Here is an 8,500-nt window from a genome sequence, read left to right as displayed (position 1 = left end):
TTATAAATTACCCAATCTCAGGCATTTCTTCATAGCAATGTGAGAATGGCCTAATACAATACGAATGAAAAAATAACATAGCGATTCAGAAAAAAAGGTGGTCATTATCAGTAAGTCAGTGGTTTGGAGATTCTCTGAAAGATGGGAAGTGAAATACTCTGCCTTGATTGCACAGAAAGAGAATGGAGGAAGCCACAGGCCAAAAACAAACAAATGGTTAATGCAGCGGAGATGGGAGCATGTCTTCTTGAGAGACAGCAAAAATTGCTCCAGATGTAAAGTAGCTGTGCATGGAAAATGTGAGAATTACTTATAAAAGCTAGAAGAGTTAACTGGATATATACTATTTTCCAGGCCCAATAAAGTCTTAACAGCAACCTGACTAGGTAGGTGTCATTTTTATCTCCATTTAAAAAAAAAAAAAAACAAAAAACAAAAAAAAAACAGAGTACAGTGTCACATCATTACTAAGTATGAAAACCAGAATTTTATATGCTGACTTTTTGGAGAGAGGCTGAGCTTTTATCAATTAAACTTTACCACTCCCTGTACAGTGCAGGCTAGAAATCACTGAATTCTACAGAAAAGCCAAGCCTGTCTCACACTTGTCTTGCATTGTACCTCCCTCTTCCATACTGTGAAAATGTTCTTTCTTCTATGTAAATATGCATTCATTTTCCTCTGCTCCCTCCAATATCATATTTTGATATAATTAATCTTTGGGTGTGCAGCATGTCATTTTTATTTTTCTATTTCTGTTAATGCATATTTTCCTATCCTACATTGCACTGTAATTGTTACATATCCACATTAATCATTTTATTATTAGCACAAGGTATAAAACCTAAAACAGAGTAAGTACTCAATACATTTTTATTGAACAAATGTGAATTATGCAGACAGTATTTCTGTTGAAAAAGTTGACTAAACTGATCAGAAAAAATACATAATTCATTCTGGCAATGCATAAAAACACATATAGGTAAACTTTAAAATAATATAAGCTTACTCAATATAGAAATAAAAGCAACTATGATCTTAAAATAAGGATATATACATATATGCATAAAATAAGGATATATATATATATGCAGAGAGAGATAGAAAAGTAAGGGTTCTTTTCTATCATTGATGGTTTACATAAAGAACATTTTGTTTAACATGATTTTTTCCAATTTCTATTGCCTAGCATGCAATAAATAAACCAAAGCAGAGATATGAAGTTGAGCTTAGTCTTAGTTTCTTGAATTCTTAGAAAAATATTCAGGTTGAAAGTAAAAAAATAATAATGGCACTTTAATACTTTATTTTTGAAAACGCACATATGGTGTTAACTTTTCTTGTCTGCACATTATAATGTTTCTCAGAAATATGGACTTCATTTCATAAACATTTGTTTTTTTGTTTTTTTTTTTTTTTGAGATAGAGTCTCATTTTGTCACTCAGGCTGGAGTGCAGTGATGCGATCTCAGCTCACTGTAAGCTCTGCCTCCCGAGTTCAAGTGATTCTCCTGCCTCAGCCTCCTGGATAGCTGGGACTACAGGCACCTGCTAACATGCCCGGTTAATTTTTGAATTTTTAGGAGAGATGGGGTTTCACCGTGTTGGCTAAACTGGTCTCGATCTCCTGATCCGGCTTGGCCTCCCAAAGTGCTGGGATTCCAGGCTTGAGCCACCTCAGTAGAGACGTGAGCCACCTTAGTAGAGACAGTGTTTAACAGAAACCCCATCTGTTAAGTTTAACAGAAACCCTATCTCTACCAAAAATACAAAACTTAGCGGGGCGTGGTGGCAGGTACCTGTAATCCCAGCTACTTGGGAGGCTGAGGCAGGAGAATTGCTTGAACCTGGGAGGAGGAGGTTGCAGACAGAGCGAGACTTCATTTCAAAAAAAAAAAAAAAGAAGAAGAAGAAAGTAATCAGTGTGTCAGTGTGTCATTTAGAAAGCCTCCCTACAGTATTTCCCAACATTTATCTCGAGTAAATTTTTATACAAATGCCCACAAATTCTAACAAGAATTTGAATAGTTAACAGTTGATTTTAATATCTTTAAAATGCTCTTCCATAATATATTGTTAAGCCATTCCCACTTTCAAGTTTTCTTTCAAACATGTATTTACTTATAAGACCATGTTAGCCAACTGAATCAGAGAGCATAAATATCATCTGAACTAAAGATAATAGAAATAAATTTCAGTCAGTGAAAATGTATGCTTAAAGACCTCAGAATGACCACAAAGTATATAGATGGCACAATTGAATATTTTTCATCCCTTAGAATAACTAGTTGGTAACTCATTCAAAGTTTCTTTGTGTTTTTACTGTGCTTTCTATTGCATTAAAGAAATCTTCTTACAACAGTCTTTCTTTTAAAAAGTTGCTTTATTTGGTTTAATGTCAATTGGGGTTTTTAAAAATTAGTTTCTTTTCTAGTTAATTCATTGTAGACATTCTTTATTTTCCTTAGAAAGTTTTGCCTCAGGGTTTCATGACATTGCTACTATATTATAGGATATAAATAGAACTGCAGTCTCCCTTTCCTCTCAACCTTTATAAATTCATTTCTAATGACTGAAGAGCATGCAGCAGCACTCAACAATATATCAGAGTTTTTTGCAAAGTCCTTATTTTCAGCATGAAAAAAGAACTCCAAATTGAGCCCCATTACTTATAGTTCATTTATTTGCTGGACTAGAAAGAAAAAAATGAATAACCTCATTATAGCTCAACTTTGTCTTACACATACATGAAATCTTTCATCATTATGATGAAGCAGTTATCTTGAGTAAAAAAATGAAATTATTCTTTTAGCAGACTGTCTTCCTCTCTACTTATTAGGTTCTGTTAAAAGTACATTTCTTACAGAAAATGCCAATGTCTGATTGGATATTCAACACACTACATTGAACTCACTGCATATTAAATTGAGTTTTCCAAATTCTCTTTTTCCTCATTCTATTTTTTTGTTTTGTTTTCAACTTTAGGAAGTACTTAGAATATGTTCTATTCTATTTGCATTTTAGAAGTTCTACCTTATTATAGGTTATATTAAGCCAGAAACTGGACTCAGTGAATATGATTATTAAATTATTATATTTCAAGAATTATATATATTTATTTTTATGTTAGCAAATAGGGAGATTGGCTTGTGGCCATGAGTTTGAGACAAGCCTTGGCAACATAATGAGAACCCCCAATCTCTACAAAAGATTGAAAAGTTAGCCAGGCTTGGTGGAGTACCCCTCTGGCCAGCTACTCCAGAGGCTGAGGCAAGGCTCCCTTAAACCCAAGAGTTTGAGTTTACAGTGAGCTATGATTGCACCACCGCACCCCAGCCCTGGTGACAAAGCTTTAAAAGTAAATAAATAACTAATCAAATTCTTCTTTGAAACAAAGTACATACTCATGAAAATGTATTGTGAAGAAACTATTAAGACTGACTTTATACTCAGCAAGTAATTAAGGGAAGTACAGTGAAGACAGAAGGCCAAACTAAATGTATCCAAATAAATTAATGTAGTTACACACTCAGATAGCAAATACCCATGGTATAGCAATAGCTAAACATAACTTTAAATGACTCATTCGTTTTATCTCATCTTACAAAAAGTATATTTAATTAGTTAAAATTTATTAACTTTGGAGGCCATTTGAAAAATTAAAAATAAATAAATAAATTTGGCATACAAGATTATGTCTTCAATCACTTCAATGATTTGCAATATATTAGCAATAAAGTCAACATTTTATAAATCATGGTACATGGTAGAGTTTTAAAACAGACATCAATTAAAACTAAAACAAAAGCGGTATTGTGTTGAAAGTAATGGTAATTAAATATATATTTTACCCACTCACAAAAATGGCAAATAGTCTTTTTTTCTTACTTTGTTTTAGTTTTGATTCCCATTTTTGACTTTTTAAAATTATAGATATTTTCAGATGTACACAAAACTACAGAAGATGCTAAAATCAACCATCATGGCCTATTCTTTCTTTCTTTCTTTTCACTGGTTCATTTAAACACAAATCCAATCAGGCAGGATGGTTCACATCTTAATCCCAGCATTTTGGGAGGTCAAGGTGGAGAGGATTACTTGAGTCCAGGAGTTCAAGGCCAACCTGGGCAACATAGCGAGACCCTGTCTCTACAAATTAATTAACTAATTAATTAATTAGATGAGCAAGATGTCGTGTGCCTGTAGTCCCAGCTACTTGGGAGGCTAAGGTAGAAGGATCACTTAAGCTGAGGAGGTTGAAGCTGCAGTGAGCCGTGATCATGTCATTGCATTCCAGCCTGGGCAGCAGAGAGAGAACTGGCCTTATAAAATACATATAAAAATAAGTAAGTAAAAAACAAATCCCACACATTATATGTGATAGATAATACTTCAACATATTTGTAAAACCAACATCATAGTCAAAAAATTATAATTCCTTAATATTATCTAATGATGCCAGTCTGTAGTCTCAATTAAATGTTTTAATTATCATACAAATGCATTATTTATAACATTGCTTTGTTTTAATCAAGATCCAAATAATTTTTTTTATCTTCATTGGCATGACTTTTAAAATTATTTTTAATCCCATTGTTGTTTAAAACTGTTTTGTTGAAGCACAACCAACAGTATAAGAAACTGTACATATTCAAATTATATAATTTCATGAGATTTGGCATACATTCACATCCATAAAACCATCACAATCAAGGAAATGAATATGTCCAGTTTTTTCTAATCAAGTAAGATGAAATATTTTTTTTTCTATAACCATTTATCTCTCCTCCCATCCCCCATCACATACTTGTTGAGGGACACTTGCCACGTATTTGTTAAAGACATCCAGTCTGCTGCAGTAAACACTTGCTGTCAGTGCCCATGTATTTGGACTTCACTTTAGAAAATGTAACCAGTGTCTATTTGTTTGCCTGGGGTTTCCTTCAAAACTTTACAAAAGGTAATCTAATCCTGGATGACAAACTGGAATTAATGTGCCTATGATAGAGGTATAAACCAAGGAATGACAGCTGGTGGTGCAGAAACACCTCAGTTCCCTGGCTCCTTGGATGGAATGTCTCTGAAGAATACTGTGTTTCCTTTTTCCTAGTGTTTGCTGGTGCGATGGGATTAGGCGTTGTTTCTCCCTAATGGTAGCTTGTTCATATGTCGGCTTTATGGCTGTCTTTCTTCTCCTCCCACTTTACCACTCCCCATCCATGGTCCATGTACAATAGTCATTGCTTAAGGATCTGCTTCTGGGGAACACCAATTAAGACATTTTTCTTACAGATCTTCTCACTTTCAAGGTTTGCTTAATTCCTGAATTCATTTAACATTCCTCTAGTCCCCTTATTACCTTAAACTCATAGTTATGCTAGATGTTTTAGTAGTTAAGAATGCTTTTCTTTTTGCCATAAGTACTTAATAAGTGGGGCTTATCTTCATATTAATAACATGTTATATTTTATTACATATTGTACAGGTTTTATCATATACTATATGTTGCACATCATGTTAATAACTTTTGGGGGTATACAGGAAAAATTTACAAGATGAAAATCTGGGAGAGTGAATTGCATTATCAGCACTATAGAAAGTGATAATATGGACTTAACTTTTCATAGATAAAGCATTAAAATAAATATTATCTTGTACTTACAGTATATCTTTGAAGAGATTTTGTAGAATTACCCCAACTAAAATTTACACATGAACATTCAGTAATTATACTGGAGAAAGTCTTTCAAAGTGAAACTCATAACATATTTTAAAATCAATGTTTTAAAATAAAGAGTTTGACTTGAATGGACTCAATGAATTTTATTTAATATTCCACAGTAATGTTCATTTTACTTACAATAAAAACGTTTTAAGGTAGACCATTTGAAATCAAATATTTATAAGTGATTAATCCCAATTACATAAACAATAATAAATAATCTTCTAGTCATAACATTATTAAACTGTGTACAGCATAGCCACTTTCAGAAAGTAAATTATTGATGGGGCCACAAATCCCGAATCTAAAATATCTGTGAGAGAAAGTGAAAAATTTTGTTTTTTGTTTTTTTTTTCACAAGTTGTAATTTTGTCCACCAAAAATGGTTGACTGTGTGATAAAAGGGCATTCATTTATTTATATTTTTTATTCATGGCACTTAGCAAAGGGTTAACTTGATAGCTTGGAGCTTAATAGCTTGAATGGATATAGTTTTATTAAAACAGAGCACTAATGGAACTAAGGTCTTGATTAAATCTCATTTATTCCTCTAATGTATTTATATTTTTACATACATTTGTCATTGTATATTTATGTTGATATTGTCAACGTTACACATTCATTGTGAGAAGAGTGGAGCTGTCGACTATTCAGATGCACTCTGGCATGCCTGCAATTTGTCCACCACCATATATTCATAAACATGCTTTCACAATTAAAATAACATTCCTCATTACCTGCAATAATATTTCCCCTTGGCTTCTTGCACATTGACATTTGCTATTTACTACTAGTTTTTTAGCCACCTCTTTTAACTACTCTCAAGTTTTCCAGATATTTTTCATTGTTAAATTATTAGATTGGTGCAAAAGTTATTGCGGTTTTTGTCATTGACAGTAAAGGTGAAAACCACAATAACTTTTGCACCAACCTAATATTTAAAGTTTAGTGTTCTGTGAAATACAAACAAAACCTAATTCACTTTTCTTCACTACCCCATTTTACAGATTGTGGAGCTAAAATATAGAGAGATTAAATGTTAGACCATAAGAAGCAATGGTTTGTCCATCCAACAAAATTTATTGACTGCCTAATTATGTGCTAGACATTCTTCTGGATGCTAAAGGTAAATCAGTGAATAAGATGAACAAGGGCTCTAGTCTTTCAGAGTTTAAATTCTAGTTAAATGGAGAAAAAGCAACAATTAATAATGAGAACAACTTTTTTTCAGATAGTAATAAATTATAAGAAGATAGTGATGGCCTTCAAATCATGTTGTTCAGAGAAAAAGGAATAGTGAAGTTAATACTTCTTCTTTATGGAAAATAACAACATGTAATGTGCAACTATAAAAACACAAGGATTGAAATGATTGCGTTTAAAAACATAACTGAGACCTCAAAAAATACAGTAAGGCAGTGGCTTCATCTTTTCAGCCATATAGATGTGGTGGCCATTCCAAAATTCATTATAGTAATATAGCAATTTGTTTTAATGTAAATTTACTTATCTAAATGTTTGTTCCATGTTATTTCAAAATATTGATTAAATTCCTAATTAGTTTTGTCATGACTTTCTGACCTATATTTCACAATATTCCAAAATTATACATATTTCCCAAACTGATTATCTTGGCTGTTGATGTTAGTAACAGATGCTATATCTCCTTAGACTTGCTTTGCAATTTATCATAGAAACTGATGGCCTGATAACCTGATAACTTAATAGAGTGATTGTTTTTCAGCAGCGAAACCTTTTGTTTAAATGAAACTTTACCTACATGCCCCATATCTGAAATAGGTTGAACTGGAGCTCTTTGTTGATAAATCAATCCACCCCTCTTGCCCTCATTTTTCCTCTGTCCATCCAAAGATGATTCAAAATAATCTTGATAGAACATTCCCTGTGCATTGCAGCATGTAACTTAAAAGTATTTCCTAACCTAATGAGATGCCTTTTAGATTGTAGATGCCTATTGCAGGTCTATTTCCATAGGAGTTATAAAATTATTATTAAAAAGCATTGAACTCTTCAAATATTTTTCAGGTAGGAAGAAAAATTTTAGTATTTTTGAAATGAAATTATTAGAAAATAATTTAGATCGGTTTGTTCTTTAATATTTACTCATAGCAACATTGAGCAATTCTAATGTCTTAATCACTCTATGAAGCTCAGTTCATGCTTCTGAGAATATACTGACTGCCTCCTAAGTTATTGTCTTTGGGCATTTTTACAATGAACTGGAGAATCCATAAATTCCTCTTATGCTTACGCTAAAATCCATCATTTTCCTTTTATTAGAAAAGAAAAGCTTAATCATGTTGCCATTTTTACTCTTATGTGTATCTTTCTATAACTGAAGTAGTTTTGCAGTATTAACTAAATTTTCAGAAATGCTTCTGAATTACTAATTTAAAGAGCATGGTGCTACTGTAAAAAAGCAATGTACTCATGATTGTATTTTGTAACAAAGTTTTCAGTTTAAAATAACTCTACTTTTTCATAGATTGTTACAAAGTTATAGCCTTACTACAATTTTGTAAAGAATGCTTTTCTTTTCTGGTGTTTGCTTAGGATAATGGCCTCCAGCACCATGTCTTTACGTTTAAGTGGGAACTAAACGGCAAGAACACATGAATACTAGGAGGGGGACAACTGTCATTGGAGCCTATTTGAGGGTGAAGGGTGAAAAGAGGGAGAGGATCAAAAGAAAAATACCTATTGGGTACTATACTTAATACCTGGGTACTGAAATTTTCTCTACACCAAACCTCTGTG

The sequence above is a fragment of the Chlorocebus sabaeus genome, chromosome 10 (assembly GCF_047675955.1).
Source record: "Chlorocebus sabaeus isolate Y175 chromosome 10, mChlSab1.0.hap1, whole genome shotgun sequence".
Classification (NCBI taxonomy): Eukaryota; Metazoa; Chordata; class Mammalia; order Primates; family Cercopithecidae; genus Chlorocebus; species Chlorocebus sabaeus.
The sequence above is the reverse complement of the archived record's forward strand: the minus strand, read 5'-3'. Positions refer to the sequence as shown.